The sequence below is a fragment of the Dipodomys merriami genome, unplaced genomic scaffold (genome assembly GCF_024711535.1).
Source record: "Dipodomys merriami isolate MVZ:Mamm:240054 unplaced genomic scaffold, mDipMer1.0.p SCAF_3, whole genome shotgun sequence".
NCBI lineage: Eukaryota > Metazoa > Chordata > Mammalia > Rodentia > Heteromyidae > Dipodomys > Dipodomys merriami.
In genome coordinates, this window is record NW_027204492.1 from 44722304 (window position 1) to 44739992 (window position 17689).

A 17689-nucleotide genomic window follows, 5' to 3' on the forward strand; every position below is an offset into this window, starting at 1 on the left:
TTCAAAGTAAAGTTATGTAAGGAGTAGTTTTGAGACTGAGATGAAGGTAAGAGAAAGAAGTTATATATAAGTGTATTTGGGAGACTTTCTGAGATTAGAGAAAGATTATTCAGATATTATTGGAGAGTCACTTAATCTAAGATAACATCTGTAATTATAGTTTACACACATAGAAGGAGGCCTTACTTTGTGTATAGAACTAGGGAGGGTAGCTCTGATGGAGTAGTAGTATAATGTGGCGAGAAAGGAGAAGGGGAGAGTGAGAGGAAAAGAAAGAAAAAAAGACAAAAAGAAAAGTATAACAAAACCTTCCAAATTCAAAATTGGAAAGTGGGATAAAAAAAATGAAAAATAGAAGCTTTAAGTGGAATAACAAATCCTAAATCACAATACACATAAGTAACACATAGAAATAAAAGCAAACAACAAATGATCAGAAATAAAAACTAACAAAACAAAACAAAAACAAGAACAAAAATCTAAAGAATGGGTTTTTTGAGTTCTTTAGGAGAGCTTTAGTCTCCCCTTAGTCCAGAGAAGATTCCCGATAGAACCTTGTATGCCTTGCTTTAGTCCACATTCCCTGGGGCTTAGTTGGGAGCAGATGGCCTTTTGATGGGGGACACTGCCTGCTATCTATAGTTTCACTCTCAGGCCTGGTGGAAGGGAGTTTTGGGGGTTTCAGGTTTGTTGACTGCTATCATAGGCCTGGAGCTGTGTTCCCAGGCTTTCCCAGGTAGCCACAGGAGCCTTATTAACAGAGCTTATGTCCTTGTTCTGTTTTGGTCTGATTCCTCCCTTTTGAAAGGGGGCTTGGGTCAGAGGGTTTTGGGATCCCGCAGGGAATTGCCACCCAGGGAGTGAAACCTGTTGGGTTAATCACAAGGTCTGTAGCTGGTGGTGTGTTGGACCACAGAGCCTGTGCTGTGGTAGGTAGGATGAGGTTGGCAGGTTCTCAGTCAGAGTGTCTGGGTATTAGCAGGTGCAGGTGGGGGAGGTGGCTCTGCTTATGCTGAAGGGTCTTCTCTGTGGCAGCGTGGGAAGTCACGGTGCTGGGTGAGTCAGGTGGAGGTTCGTGCAGCTGGCTGGTGTGGGCTGTGAGGTCCGTGCTAATCTGCAGAAGAGGAGGTGGGAGGTGGCCAGATGGCGGTGAGTAGCTTTGGGGGTGGCTGCCTGCAGCTGCTAGGTGTGTCTGTGGAGATGTCTGTAGCAGCTTGGTGGTGCCTCAGCTGTGAGAGCCTGGGGAGGCGGCAGGGAGGGAGCTGGTCCCAGCAGAGTGTCCAGTCAGCAGGATGGTTGGCCCTTAGAGTTTAGAGCGATGGATTGGCTGGGGCTGTGATTTCCTGGGAGCTTTGTGCAGTGTGGCAGGGGGTTCCATGGGGCTCACACCAGCACTGCAGTCACCGGCTGACTTTGGGGGCTTACCCGGTGGGGCCAATTTCTAGTGATTGTAATGGCGGTATTGCTGAGTTTGCTCCTTCTTCTTACCTTTGGGGGGGGGGACTGGTTGTGAGGGGGCATTTGCCAGCTCAGAGGTCTTCACCAGATTCCCTCTTAACTTTCCATGGGTCTAATGTTGAGTGCTTTTTTCAGTTTTGGGTGCTTCTCTGCTTAAAAATATCTGCAGAGAGTCCTGGCTAGGCATGGCAGGGAGCCGCGTGGTGCAACTGGTCCACAGGGATCCCATTCACTGTTTCTCTTTTCTCTTTCTTCGTTTGCCTGCTGGGATAGTCTTTTTGTAGTAGAAAAATCTTTAGGTATTTAAAGTTTGATTGGAATGGATCTCGAGGTAAAGTATGGCTATGCCCCTAGATCTTCTTTTAGTCAGGGACACGTAGTGGGGCTACCTGTGAGAGTGCCGCCATCTTCTGGGGTTCACTCCTCTAAGATGTTTTTCAACTCCTGCTCCATGTAGTAGTTAACCACCCTCCAATCTCTTCTGAATTTTCATTCCTATAATAATCTTCCTAAAAAGCACAAAAATATACTGTGATTTTCTTATGTATAGAAACCTACAGTGGCTTCTCTGTATTTTTTAGTATCTAATTATATCGATGGTCTTGGTACTCTACTCTCAGTTTAATCTGTCCAGATAACTGACTTCTGTATAAGACAAACCATTCACCCCTGCTAGGGCAATATTTACACTATACTAATTCTAAGTCACATATTAACCCTTGCTTCCAAAAATATTAAACATTTGTTGAGAACTTATCAAATATTATTCATGTAAATTTCTGCAGTTTCCTCTAATGTTCAGAAAGTCAATGTCAAAGAAGTCTTCTATATTTAAAATTAAAAACCTGAATGTGAAAGAATAATGTGAATGCTTAAGGCTGATCAGCTAGAAGGAGTGAAAATTTCTATCTACTTGGTTTAAGTTCAGACTGTGACAATGAAGCTTGTGTCCATATGCTCATTTTCTGCCAACAATATTGCAAACTTTACCACTGTTTTTAGCTATCAAAAGTTATTCTTCCAATCTGAGTTCAAGACCCATGACAGACCAAAAATAATATCCTTCCAGTTACCATCTACCTCACTTTCCTCACGAACCACTAATCTAAGCGCACAGATTAATTTTTCTTCTAATTATAAGAATGAAATAATGTAGCACACATTCTTTGATGTCCAAATTCTATATGAAAATGTTTAATTTAAAAGATCCAACCTTAGTTTTCTACAGGTGTTTAAATAATTTTGCCAACATTTACTGAAGAGGCTGTCTTTCTTCCCTTCTATATTTTTAGCTCCCTTATCAAAGATTAGGTGGTATAGGTCTGTGGGTTCATTTCTGGGTCTTCAGTTCTATTCCTTTGGTCCTCAGGTCAGTTCTTGTGCCAGTACTAAACTCTTTTGATTACTATGGCTTTGTAGTAGAGTTTGAAGTTTGGTATTGATATTCCTCCAGCACTGTTCTTTATGCTAAGGATTGTTTTTGCTATTTTGGGTCTTTTATTTTTCCATATGAATTTTTGGATCACTTCTTCTATTTTCTTAAAGAATGAGGTTGGGATATTGATAGGTATCACATTGAATTTGTAGATAGCCTTTGGCATTATTGCCATTTTCAGGATGTTAATCCTCCCAATCCAGGAGCATAGGAGTTTTTTCCACTTCGTTAATGCTTTAATTTCTATTTCAGGTTTTTAAAGATGTCACCATAAAGATTTTATCTTTCTTGCTGTTCTTTTTAATGTACTTATGTACTATGTGATTTGTTTTTTATTTTAGTATGTTCTTCAACCGTGATATAACTCCTGTTGTTACTGTTTTTGATTCTGGTGTCCTGCATCTTGTATGTATTTTTCTAATTTGGAGAGGTGAAGGGAAATAACAAAATGCTGAAATAAGGATACAAGATGACCGATTGTAACAACAAGATGTAAAAGACACTATTTTGAAAATGAACTTTACAACTTGGGTGGGAGAGGAAGGGGATGATAGGGGAAAAACAAAGGATGGGGTAACAATGCTCTATAGGAAATGGACTCATTACCTTGCTCATGTAACTATAATCCTTCTGTACGGTATTTTTACAATAAAATATATTAAAATAAGATTCATCCATATTTTTGTCAACTTAAATTTGTTCGTTTTTCTTGCTTTGTAACATTTTATTTTGTGAAGAAACTACAATTTGTGTACACATCTTTTATTCTTCACGCATAGTACTGATAAACATAAGATTCAAGGGTTACTGGAAATTTCATCAATTCCCTGTAGGAATCTAAATTGGCAGAAATACTTTGAGAAATGGTAGTTTATATTGGAGTAACCATTACATAACTTTAGAGATAGTAATTCTATTAGTCTTACAAATAAATGGTATATTCTCCTTAAATGAAAGAGAAAAGAATGTTTGTCTTTTTTAGCTATTCACCACGGCCATATTTTGTTTTCTTTGTTTAGTTATTTCTAATACTAGTGCTTAAACTCAGGAGCTTCAATTTGCACATCTACCACTATACCACTTGAGTAAATGAGTCCAGCCCAGCTTTTTCTGGTGGACACAGAATTTTGTAGACTTTTCCCCCCTTGGTTGGCTTTGAGCTACAACTCTCCAGATATCAGCTTCATAAATACCTATAAATACAGGAGTGGGTCACCAGTGTCTGACTCACATTTTTTTTGTCAGTCATGGGTCTTGAACTTTGGGCCCAGGCACTGTTGCTGTGCTATTCAGCTCAAGGCAATCGCTCTAACACCTGAACCACAGTGCCATTTCCAGTGGTTAATTGGAGATAAGAGTCTCATGGACTTTCCTGCCAGGGCTGGCTTTGAACCATGATCTCAGGCTCCTGAGTAGCTAGGATTACAGGTGTGAGCCACCAGTGACTGGCTCACGTTTTGTTTTGAACTTCCCTTGATAATCAATAAAATTCAGGATATGTTTACAGCTTATATATAATTTTATGTGACGTACTTATTCAAGTGTTTTGCCCATTTAGAAATGGGATTTTTTTCCTATTTAAAATAGTTCTTTATATATTCTGAAAATAAATATTCTGGGGGCTTGATGTCTTTCGACTACCTTTCTACCTTTCTATGTTATTTTTTCATACTTATATCAGTGTCTTTTTATGAATAATTTACCAGTTCTTGTTTTTACATTTCTACAAGAAATCAAGATTCTGATTGTGTAAACGTGCCATCTTTATTCTTACCGATTCCCTTTGCTATTCTTTAGTAGTTGCATTTCTATATAAATAAAAATAACCTTACAAAAACACTAAAAAATGGGAAATTTATTTTCATTTTTGAAAAACTGATGTCATACATATGAGATTCTCTTATTCAAGACCTTGGATTTATTCAGACTCTTGTCAGATTTTTCTTGGTGATATTTTGTAGTTGTCTGTGTAGAAGTATTCTAGATATTGATTTATAAGTATTTATAAGGTCATTACATTTTAATGGTATTTTGAATGATACAATATTAAATATAATTTTGCAGCTAGTATATGAAGAACATAATTTATGTAATCTAAATTGTTTACTAACATTTCTAATTTTTTTTGTCGGCGGTGGGGCTTGAACTTTGAGCCTAGGTGCTTACATTTCTAAATTTTTTATCTAACAGTTTTCCAGTAAGTTTTAGACTTTATATGCATACTGAGGTTGGTTTTATAATTTTCTACTGTTTACTTAATTGATTACAAATTTCATTCATGGACATGTAAAAAAATAATGGTAGACAATTTTGATTAAAAGTAATATCAAGGGGAATTTTTACTATAACACCATTAACATGATGATATATATTTTAGGAGATATTGATCACATTGAAGTAGCTTCCTTTCTTTTCTAATTTTCTTAGAACTTAGCTATAAATAGGTGTTCGGTGTTAACACACACTTCATTTATTGCAAAATATTTCATCCTATCTGAAAGAAGTAACATACTAATCTATCTTTGAAAGGTATCAGTGTGTACTATATTTTTGTAGGTTTGGGGTGTACTGGATTATGATCAATTCCAATTTCTTTCTATTATTTTTCTTCATATAATTTCTTTTTAAATTTTTTTATATTTTATATTATCTTTAATTGTGTAATGAAGATGCCATTTAACAAAACACATTCTTGATCAGTGTCAACTCTTTCACCATTCTCACCCCCTCAGCTTAAAAGCACCCCTCTTTTTACTTTTCTTAACATTATAGTATATAAAATAAATTATTGACTGTATAATCTTCTCCTTCCTTTCTTCATCATCTACTCCTCTTCCCTTTGTCCCACCCCCCCACTTGCATGTACCCATTTCCTGGTGCTTATATTGTTGGGCTTTGACCTAGTCTTTCTAAACATACTATTTGAGCTCTCTGTACCGTCTATTATACTTGCTAATTCATTTATAACCATGTGCATACCACTCAACCTGTTTACATATGGATTTGTAGGTACACTGTCTGCACAAATGAAGGAAACCATGCAACCTTTGTTTCTCTGTGTGTGGCATATTTCATTTAATATAATTTTTTCAAATCTTTCTATTTCCTTATGAATGGTACAATATCATTCTTTCTAATGGATGAGTAAAATTCCATTGTGTATTTTTACCACATTTTCTTAATCCATTTGTCTGTTGAGGGACATCTGGTCTTATTCCATATTTGGGCTATGGTGAATAGTGCTGCAATGAGCATGGTTGTGCTGGATGCTTTACTTTAACTTTGTGTTCTACTGGCTAAATACCGAGGACTAGAATTTCTGGGTCATAGGGTAGTTCTGTTTAGTTTCTTTGAGAAACTTCTGTATTGTTTTCCAGTGTGGTTAAACAAGCTTACATTTCCACCAACAGTGCATTAAAGCTCCCTTTTGTCTGCATCCTTGCCACCATTTGTTGTTTATGTAATTCTAGGAGACTTATCTTCTTATTATCTAGCTTGTCTACACAGAAATTAGAATATGGCAATATAGCCACTTAATACAAAGCTGACTATGCTGTGTTTTCTATTTTAGTGAATATACATTTGTGAACTTATACTGATAATATAAATATTTGCATTCTCAATTGTGATTCGGTTTTTTTTGGGGGGGTTCTGGTAGTGTGGCCGGAACTCTTGGCCTGGGCGCTGTCCCTCAGCTCTTCAGCTCAAGGCTAGCACTCTACCACTTGAGCCACAGCACCACTTCTGGCTTTTTTCTTTTTGCTTATGTGGTGCTGAGGAATCAAACCTAGGGCCTCATGCATGCAAGGCAAGTGCTCTACCACTGAGCCACTTACCCAGACCTGTGATTCAGTTTTGAGCATTTCTTCTTAAAAGCTAAGTAATGAGTCAATTCTGATTCAGTGTTTTCTATTTAAATACACTACTTTCTTGTTTTAGGCAATAATTCTCTGATACATATACATTTTTAATACATTTGCTATGTAAAGATACTGTATAGAAGGGTTACAGTCACACAAGTAAGGTAATGAGTACATTTCTTATCAATCATTGATACCCTCTCTTTTGTTTTTCCCCTACCATCCCTTCCCCTTCAACTTCTTCCTCCCACTCCCTCCTCCCAGTTGTAAAGTTGGTTTTCAACATAGTGTCTTGTATATCTCATTGTTACAATAGGACAACTTGTATCTTTGTTTCAGTATTTTGTTATTTCCTTTGCCCTCTCCATTATAAAATGTATATAAAAGATGCAGGGCACCAGAATCAAATACAAAAACAATAGCAACAAAGATCAAAGCTCTTGTGATCCTATCTTGGGGTTCATTTCACTTAGCATCATCAAAGATTAAAAACTCTTGTATCCCTATCTTAGGGTTCATTTTGCTTAGCATCATCTTATATGGTCATATGTACAAAGCTTTTTACCTTTCCTACTTGTCCTAGATATACACTAGTTATTGCAAATAAGGGAAACCATGGGATCTATGTTTCTTTGGGCCTGGCTTACATCACAATGTAATTTTTGCAAGTCTTACCATTTCCTAACAAATGGGGCTGTGTCATTCTTTCTGATGGAGGTATAGAATTCCATTTTGTATATACATACCCCATTTTCATCTGGGCATCTGGGTTGGTTCCATATCTTAGGTATGGTGAATAATGCTGTGGTAAACATAGTTGTGTTCAGTATGGGCTTGCTTGTGACTGTTTGGGTAAATGCTTGGGATTGGTAGGTCATAGAGGATCTCTATATGTAGTATTTTGAGGAACCTCCATACTGCTTTCCAGAGTGGGTGAACAAGTTTACACTCCCATCCACAATGCAGTAGGGTTCCCTTTTGGCCACATCCCCTCTAAGGCTCCTTGACACAGACCGAAATTTTCTTAATAAAGACCCACAAACACAACAAATCAAAGAAAGGTTGGACAAATATCATTTATGAAATTGCAGAGCTTCTGCATGGCAAATGTCATAGCTAGCAATAGCAATAGAAAGTCCATGGATTGGGAGAAGATCTTCACTAGCCATTCAACAGACAAGAGCCTCATAACTAAAATACACTTAAAACACAAAAAAGTAAAAAAAAATCCTCAAAAAACAACAGGCTGATTAATAAGTATGATCAAGACTTAAAGAGAAACTTCTTTGAAGAGGAAATAAGAACGACCAATAGACACATGAGGAAATGTTCAACTTCTCTGGTCATAAAAGAAATGCAAATGAAAACAACATTGAGATTCCACCTCACCCCAGTTAGAATGGCTATAATCAAGCAATCTAAAAATCTGGTATATATATATTAAGCCAACTTCTTTATTTCATATTGTTTACATATTTTTTTCTGAATACTTTTCCATGTAGATTGAATTATATGCATGTGCTATCATGCCTATCTTTTTGGACTGAGATGGGGTCTCACAAAAGTTTTAATTTTGGCAGGACCTGAACCACATTCCTCCTAGTCTCTGCTTTAAGTCATTAGGATTAAAGGTTTTCCTTTACTTTTATTGTCCATATTTCTGTGTTTTCCAAGATATAGGACAGAAACTTGTATTTTATATGGAATTGCTTGTAGTTCTAAATCATTATTACTATTGACACTTTCTTATTTTTATAGTAAAATATAAGTAAAGCCAAATATAATCACTTCTACTTCAACTCAATTTATAAAAGCCTACCATGTTGAAGATATTGTGGTGCATACTATGATTTATACAAAGGAAACAAAGGCAGACTTTCTGATATTAATAATATTCTAAAGCATTAGGATATAACACTCAAACAAATGGCAAAATAATGAATAAGGCAAGACTAGCATCAAAAAGAAAAATGTCATTTTTTTTTTAGTCCAGCAGTCTTTTCTATCACTTAGGCTATGAATTCATAGGAAATATGTTCCAATAGTTCAGGCTCCTTTCCTTTGCTTCTCACAAAGTGTACTTCTCTGGGTGAAACAGCTGGCACTTCAGTTGAAGCCAGGTTCCTTTCTCTTTGGCTTCCTTCTTTTTCTGGTCATTTTTCTTCACTCGTTTCAGGAAGCTATCTTGGCTCTTCCAGTGCTTAATATGCTCAGGATTCACATTAATCCTCTTGGCAAGGATCTTGCCCTTAACTTTCTTGTTCACAGCAATGTGAGCAGCATGCTGGGTAACATTGTAGACCCTTCCAGTTTTACCATGGGGTATTCCTTTTTAAACAGTACCCATTCCCTTGATGTCTACAATATCAACGTTCTTCTAGAGTCTCATGTATGTGGCCAAAGGAATAACTCCATGTATCCTGAAGAGCTTAGAGAACATGTAGCAGGTACTTTTCTTTCTCTTTGTGTTCATCATTTTGGCAAATTAATGGAAGATGGCAGCTCCAGCCAAAATGAGGCAGAAAAAATGTTATTTTAACTATGGTTGAAAGGAGGGAGAAACTGCATTTGATTTGGAAATAAGAAAATGGCCTATGGAAATAGTTCTATTTTGGATGGACTTTGAAGAAAATAAAACTTTTCAGGCAGACATAGCTTGAATAAACAGCTTTACTGGTGAATTGACACCTTTATCAAGCTTATCCTCCACATGTTTTCCTACCTGATTTCATTGTGTATATTGTAAAACCTGAAAGCTTCAGACCAAAAACTGATTAAAGCTCTGCAATATTTAGTAAAATGTGGATTAAATATAGATAGTAACTATAGAGACAGAGGAAAGGACACTTCACATTTATTGAGCAACTGTTTTGTTTCAAACACCTCACATGGCATTTGAATTGCCAGTCCAGTGAGGTCACACTATTATTTCTATTGTGAATATAAACAAAATTAAGACTCAAAATGGGATTCATTATACTGTTTAAAGACACTCTACTATTGTCAGAGATCTTATTTTAGTTGATATGCTTTTGCTGAAGTGCATACACTTTGGCTATGTGGGATGGTCTTCTTACAACATTGGTGGTATATAGTTTTGAGGTTATGTTTAAGACATATGTTATAGGAAATTAAATGTCAACCTTTTAGAAGTCAGTACCATAGTAGAAGTTAAAAAGGAATTATCTGAGGATTAAGTCAATTTACATTTTAGTCAACAGGAAGATTTTTTTTAAAGCAAGTGTTGTATCAATCACTTGCATCTCTACTAACTTTGTCATTGGTTTGTAGACTTCTTTCATCATGTAATTTTTATATATTTTATCCTGGTAAATTTTACACATACTTTTTTTTTTAAATTGTATTTTATTTTATTTGAGAACATACTGTACAGAGGGGCTACAATTACATGGGCAGGATAATGCATGCATTTCTTACCAAGCATTGCAGACTCCTCCTTTGTTTACCCTTCACTTCCCTTCCCCTCTTCCCCCCTCCCCCCACCCAATTTTACCCCCCTCCCCCCACCCAATTATACCCCCTCCCCCCCCCCCACACCGACATTGTAAAGCTGGTTTTGACATGACATTTTAGACTTCTCATTGTTCCAACAGGTCCACCTGAATCCTTAAACGACTTGTTTGTCCCCATCTCCTCCACATGTTATACTGACATCAAATATAGTGAAAGCGGGGGTTACACTGTGGGGGAGGGACATACAAAGCAACAAAGAAATAATCTTATAAATGCGTTAGAAACACATGCATGAAAGAAACGAAAACATTAAAATACATATTTAAGGGTTCATTTTCCTAACATCACATTATCTCACCTTTTCCGCTTGACTCATACCTATACTAGATGTTGCAAATAAGGGAAACCATGGGACCTATGCTTCTTTGGGCCTGGCTTACTTCACTTAATATCATTTTTTCCAAACCTTTCCATTTCCTAACAAATGGGGAAATGTCATTCTTTCTGATGGAGGCATAGAATTCCATTGTGTATATATACCACATTTTCTTGATCCATTCATCTACTGAGGGGCATCTGGGTTGGTTCCATGTCTTAGCTATGGTAAATAATGCTGCAATAAACATAGTTGTGCTGGTAGCTTTAGTGTGGTCTTGTTTGTAAACATTTGGGTAAATGCCCAAAAGTGGGATTGCTGGATCATAGGGGATCTCTATGTGAAGTCTTTTGAGGAACCTCCATACTGCTTTCCAAAGTGGTTGAACAAGTTTACATTCCCACCAACAATGAAGTAAGGTTCCTTTCTGTCCACATCCCCTCCAGCATCTGTTGTTGTTAGAGTTCTTGATTTTTGCTGTTCTAACTGGAGTGAGGTGATATCTCAATGTTGTTTTGATTTGCATTTCTTTTATGGCTAGGGATGTTGAACATTTCTTCATGTGTCTATTGGCCATCCTTCTTTCTTCTTCAGAGAAGCTTCTCTTTAAGTCTTTCGCCCACTTATTTATTGGGCAGTTGTTTCTTTGAGGATTTGTTGTTGGGTGGTTTAATTTTTTGAGTTCCAAGTATATTTTAGGTATGAGACCCTTGTCCGTTGTATGGCTAGTAAAGATCTTCTCCCAATCGGTGGGCTTTCTATTGATCTTGCCAGCTATGTCATTTGCCCTGCAGAAGCTCTGCAATCTTATGCAATCCCATTTGTCCAACCTTTCTTTGATTTGTTGTGCTTCCGGGTCTCTATTCAGAAAATTTCGACCTGAGCCAAGGAGACCTAGGGTTTCTCCTATTCCATCCTGTAATATTTTCAGAGTGTCTGCTTTGAGTTCAAGGTCTTTGATCCATTTGGAGTTGATTCTGGTGCAGGGTGATATATAAGGATCTAGCTTTAGTTTTCTACATGTAGTTAACCAATTTTGCCAGCACCATTTACTGAAGAGGCTGTCTTTCTTCCATTCTATTGTTTTAGCTTCCTTATCGAAGATTAGATGGCTATAGGTCTGTAGGTACATTTCTGGGTTTTCAATTCTATTCCATTGGTCCTGAGGTCTGTTCTTATGCCAATACCAAGCTGTTTTGATTACTATGGCTTTATAGTAGAGTTTGAAATTTGGTATTGATATTCCTCCAGCAGTGTTCTTTCCGTTAAGGAGCGTTTTTGCTATTCCGGGTCTTTTATTGTTCCATATGAATTTTTGGATTGCCTCCTCTATTTCCTTGAAGAATGAGGGTGGAATTTTGATAGGTATCGCGTTGAATTTGTAGATAGCCTTGGGAAGTATTGCCATTTTCACGATGTGAATCTTTCCAATCCAGGAGCATGGGAGGTTTTGCCATTTTTTAAGTTCTGTGTTGATTTCCTTTTTCAAGATTTTAAAGTTTTCATCATAGAGGTCCTTCACTTCTTTGGTTAAGTTAATTCCTAGGTATTTTATTTTTTGTGGGGCTATTACAAATGGAGTTGCTTTCCTAATTTCAGCCACACTTTTCTCATTGTTGGCATACAGAAAAGCCATTGATTTTTGGGGGTTAATTTTATAACCTGCTACTTTGCCAAAGTTTTGAATCAGCTTGAGTAATTTGGGAGTGGAGTCTATGGGATTCTTTAAATACAAGATCATGTCATCGGCAAAGAGGGAGAGTTTTTTTTCTTCTTTCCCTATTTGGATCCCCTTTATGTCTGCATCTTGTCTTATTGCTGTAGCTAGGCATTCTAATACTAGATTGAAGAGAAGTGGAGAGAGTGGGCATCCTTGTCTTGTTCCTGAGTTAAGAGGAAATGGCTTTAGTTTTTCACCATTGAGTATAATGCTGGCTGTAGGTTTGTCATATACAGCCTTTATTGTATTGAGGAATGTTCCATGGATTCTTAATTTTTCCAGAACCTTCATCATAAAGGGGTGTTCGATCTTGTCAAATGCTGTTTCTGCATCTATTGAGATAACCATGTGGTTCTTATTCTTGCTCCTGTTGATGTGATGAATAATATTAATTGATTTGCATATATTGAACCAGGTTTGCATCCCTGAAATGAATCCTGTTTGATCATGGTGTATGATTTTTTGGATGAATTGTTGAAGTCGATTGGCCAAAATTTTGTTGAGAAGTTTTGCATCAATGTTCATCAAAGAAATGGGTCTACAGTTCTCTTTCTTTGATGAGTCCCTGCCTGGTTTTGGGATGAGGGTTATGATGGCTTCATAGAATGTGTTCGGTAGTGAGCTTTCTCTTTCAATTTCATTGAAGAGTTGGAGGAGTATTGGTGTGAGCTCTGATATGAAGGCCTTGTAAAATTCCGCTGTAAAACCATCTGGTCCTGGACTTTTCTTAGCTGGGAGGTCTCTTATTGCTGTTTCTATTTCAATGCTTGATATGGGCCTGTTAAGCTGGTTTAACTCAACTTGGTTTAGTTTTGGCATGTCAATATTTGCTAGGAAAAGGTCCATTTCTGTCAAGTTCTCAAACTTATTAGCATAAAGTTTTGAGAAGTATTCCCTTATAATGTTCTGAATCTTGGTTGTTTCCGTGGTGATGTTTCCATTCTCATCTCTGAGTTTATTAATTTGGGTGTGTTCTCTCCTTTTTCTGATAAGGTTTGCTAAGGGTCTGTCAATTTTGTTAAGTTTTTCGAAGAACCAACTCTTTGTTTTGTTGATTCTTTCTATAGTTTTTTTTGGATTCTAATTCATTTAATTCTGATTTAATTTTGATTATTTCTTTCCGTCTACTGGATTGGGGTTTATCTTGCTGCTCTTTTTCAAGGAGGTTTAGATGTGTCATTAAATTGTTATTTTCCGATCTCTCCAATTTGTTGATGTAGGAGCTCAGAGCTATAAACTTGCCTCTGAGTACTGCCTTTGCTGTGTCCCAGAGGAGCTGGTAATTTGTGTGTTCATTTTTGTTGAATAGCATGAACATTTGAATTTCCTTTCTAATCTCTTCCATGACCCACTCATAATTCAGCAGTGTGTTGTTCAGCCTCCATGTGATACCGGACTTTCTTTGGTGGCTTTTGGTGTTGAGTTCTAATTTTATTCCCTTGTGGTCAGAGAGAATGCAAGGTATAACTTCTATGTTTCTGAATTTAGACAAGTTTGCTTTGTGGCCTAAAATGTGATCTATTTTAGAAAACGTTCCTTGTGCTGCTGAGAAAAACGTGTATTCTGATGCTGCTGGGTGAAATGTTCGGTAAATGTCTGTTAAGTCTAGTTGATCTATGCAGCTGTTTAGATCTGCGGTTTCTCTGTTGAGTTTTTGCAGAGTTAATCTATCTAGTGGGGAGAGTGGTGTGTTAAAATCCCCAACAATTAATGTCTTTGGATCTATATGGGATTTGAGGGAAAGTAGTGTTTCTTTGATAAATTTGGGTGCTCCATTGTTTGGCGAATAGATATTTAGAATTGTAATATCCTCCTGAAGGAGAGATCCTTTAATTAGTATGTAGCGACCTTCTTTATCTCTTCTCACGAATTTTAATTTGAAGTCTATTTTATCTGATATTAGGATTGCAACTCCCGCCTGTTTATGAGGGCCGTTTGCTTGGTAGATTTTGTTCCAGCCTTTAACATTGAAAATATGTTTGTTTTTACGGGCAAGATGTGACTCCTGCAGGCAGCAGATAGAAGGGTCTTGTTTTTTAATCCAACTAGACAGTCTATGTCGCTTAATTGGAGAGTTTAGTCCGTTAACGTTAAGAGATAGGACTGAGAGGTATTTGGGAGTTCCTGCCATGTTATCCACCTTCTTGGGGGCTGTGAAAGCTGGGTTCTTCCTAAGGTTCTTGGATTCTCAGTTTGGGTGCAGTTTCTTGGCCTTTGTTGTGTTCTTGTTGGTTTTCTATGTGTAGGACATCTTTAAGAATCTTTTGTAGGGCTGGTTTGGTGGAGATGTATTGTTTCAATTTTTCTTTGCTATGGAAGGTTTTTATTTGGCCTTCAGTTATGAAGGAGAGTTTAGCTGGGTACAGTATTCTTGGTTGATAGTTGTTTGTTTTTAGGGCATGGCATACGTCATTCCAGGCTCTTCTTGCTTTGATTGTCTCTGCTGAGAAATCTGAGGTGATTCTAATTGGTTTCCCTTTATAGGTGATTACCCTTTTCTCCTTGACAGCTTTAAGGATCTTTTCCTTGGTCTGGGTTGATCCTGTGTGGATTATAATGTGACTGTGGGATGTCCTATTCTGGTCTGGTCTCTTTGGGGTTCTAAAAGCTTCTTGTATCTGAATAGGCCTATCTTTTTGTATGTTTGGGAAGTTCTCTGCTAGGATCCTATTAAACAAATTCCCTAGACCATTAACTTCTGTTTCTAGGTGCTCCTCTACACCCATTATCCTTAGATTGGGCTTTCTGATGATGTCTTCCAGGTGTTGGATAGACCTATCATATTTCTTGGACTTGTCTTGGATGGTTGTATGTTCTTTCTCTATAATATCAAGGCTGTCTTCAATCCCTGAGATTCGATCTTCTGCATGGTCTAACCTGCTGTCAAGACTCTCTACTTTGTTTTTTATCTCTTTTCCTTCTAATTGGTCAGCTTTGATGGCTTCAAGTTCTTTGTTGAAGCTCTGTTTGAGGTCTTCTTTGAATTTCTTTACTTCCTTAATTTGGTGTTCAGTGTTTGTTCTCAAATCACTTAGTTGATTGGTTATGGTTTCTTTGGACTCCCATTCCTTCTGTTGGGTTCCATTCAGCATTCCCTTTGTGGTCTCCCTGACTTCCTTCAGCTCTTTGTTAATGGATTCCATGAATGCCTTTAGTGATCTTTGTGTATTCTCTATCTGGTCTCTCAATTCCTGAATTACTCTTTGATTAGTTTCCTCCCTTCTGTGGGATTCCTGCAGTTCTCTTTGAGTGTTCTCTGCCTGCTCACGCCATTCCTCCCTTTCTCTTTGAGTATTCTCAAGTTGTTCACGCAAATCCTGTATCAGTTTTTGAGAAGCTTCCTCACGCTTATGATATTCCTGTATAAACTTCTGGGATGCCTCCTCTCTCTCCCTATCACGCTCATACAGAGTCCTTTGTACATTGTCAAACTTCTCATTTATCATGTTTGCTATTAGTGTTTGTAGAGCTATTTGGGAACTCTCCTCTGGATTATTCTTTATCTGTTCTAATCCCTGATTATCAAGGTTGGGAATTGAGATACCCGAATTTGCCATTTTTCTTGTATTTTTCCGGCTTACTCGACCCATTTGAGATAAAGATTGCACCAGTTTTGTGCTAAAACACTATCTTAAGGCAACCATCAACCAAAGTTTACATTTGTGCAGTCAATAGTCTACAGATACAATCTAGTTCAACAGATACATCTATTCAACATCAAACGACTATATGTTAAAGGACTTCGAACCGCAGAAAAGAATTTGGAAAACCAGAAATTATTAGGATTAGGGAGAGATGTGGGTAAAAAATGGGAATAGATTGGTGTGGCGAGGCACAGGGAGAGTTAACTATGTCCTAATCACAGTGCAGGAAATGGGTTGGGTAGGATGCAAGTAGAGAGAGAGAGAAAAAGAAGAGACGGAAAGGGGAATAAAGAGAGACCAGAAAAAGAATAGAAACGTAAAAATTAATGTTATTATAGAGGTTAAAAGACCGTCTATTTAGAGAGGAATGTGAATATGTTCAGAGAAGGGGAGGGACATAGAGGAGATGTGAAAATCTTTAAGGATGGGAAAGGGAGAAGAAAAGATCAGAAGTTCAGTAGAGCTAGATAAAAAACAAAAAGATATTTAAGAAAGAAAGAAAAAGAGAAAGAAGACAAGAAAAGAAAGGAAAACTCTCATTCACGTATTCCTAAAATAAAAATTATAAGATGAGAAAAAAAAAGTTACTGGAAAACAATTATTTTTTCAGAAGAGGCAAAAATTAAAGATTAATAAAAGTTTTAGAAGGGAAAAAAATTTTTATATATATATATATATATATATATATATATATAAGGTAACAAAAAAACAAAAAACAAGCAAAAAAAAGAAAAGAAGAAGAAGAAGAAGAAAAAAAAATTAAAAAAAGTCTTTTGATTTTTTTTGGGGGGGCGGGGGAGGAGTGGGGAGAATCCTGTATCTCCCTTTTGTCTGCAACCAGTCTCTTGTTGGAGTCTCTGGTCAGCTTGAGGTCCTGTGGCTTGATTGGTTTCTTAAGTCAGTTGGTTGGAAGAGGCAGAAAAATGCTCTGCTTTACCCAAGATTTTGAGATCCCCCTCCCAGGTTAGTTTTCTGGGAGGGTGGTCTGCTTTGAGAGTCACAAAAGAAGGGGATGTGGTGATGAGGCTAGGTTCTGGGTAGAGTTGAGGCCTTTCAACAAACAGTAGCTTTTCCCTGGGGCTATTTTGTGATAAAGCTCACAGCACCCAGCCTGGAGCCATTCTCAGGGTTTCTGTTTTTCAATTGATTGTGGTGGCTGCTAGAGGGAGGGGCAGCCTCTGGCTCTAATTACCCAGTGAGACAAGCCACTCCGATGGCTGGCGCCTGAGCTGGGTGACTTTTCCCTGGATGGAGCTGAGTCTGGCAGGTCACTTCGCCGTTAAGTTCTTGTGACCTGCTAAATGACTCATTTTATTCCAAGGCCTGAGCTGGAGCTAGCAGCTCCTCCGAGCTTTGTCGGTATCCAAGATGGTGATCACAGGTGCTGGGTGGGGAGGGGTGGCCTTCCCTTCTCTGCTCCTTGAGGAGTGAGGATGTTGGGCTTGTACTCAAGCCTAGTCTTGGATCCTGGGTCGTCTCTGGTCTGCAAACAGCAGGATGAAGATGTTCGCTCCTTGTCGGTTCTTGTTGGTGTTGAGTAGAATCCGCTCGTCTGCTGCGTCTGGCTCCTTCGTCCCCGACTCTCTGTGTCTCAGGTATGACTCCGCGGCGGTGGTCGCCGCCGCGACCCCGCTGCCGGAGCGGCAGCTGATGCGTTTCCTTGGCTTCCCCTCTCTTGTCTAACTCTCTGTCCTGTGATGGCACACTTGGTGTGATTCTCTG

The 17689-nt window shown here is 37.9% G+C and overlaps 1 pseudogene; it reads right to left on the reverse strand.

Annotated features, from left to right (window-relative positions):
- Positions 1 to 8762: 8762 nt before the first annotated feature.
- LOC138839458 (large ribosomal subunit protein eL21-like) lies at positions 8763 to 9229 on the reverse strand (annotated as a pseudogene).
- Positions 9230 to 17689: the final 8460 nt, after the last annotated feature.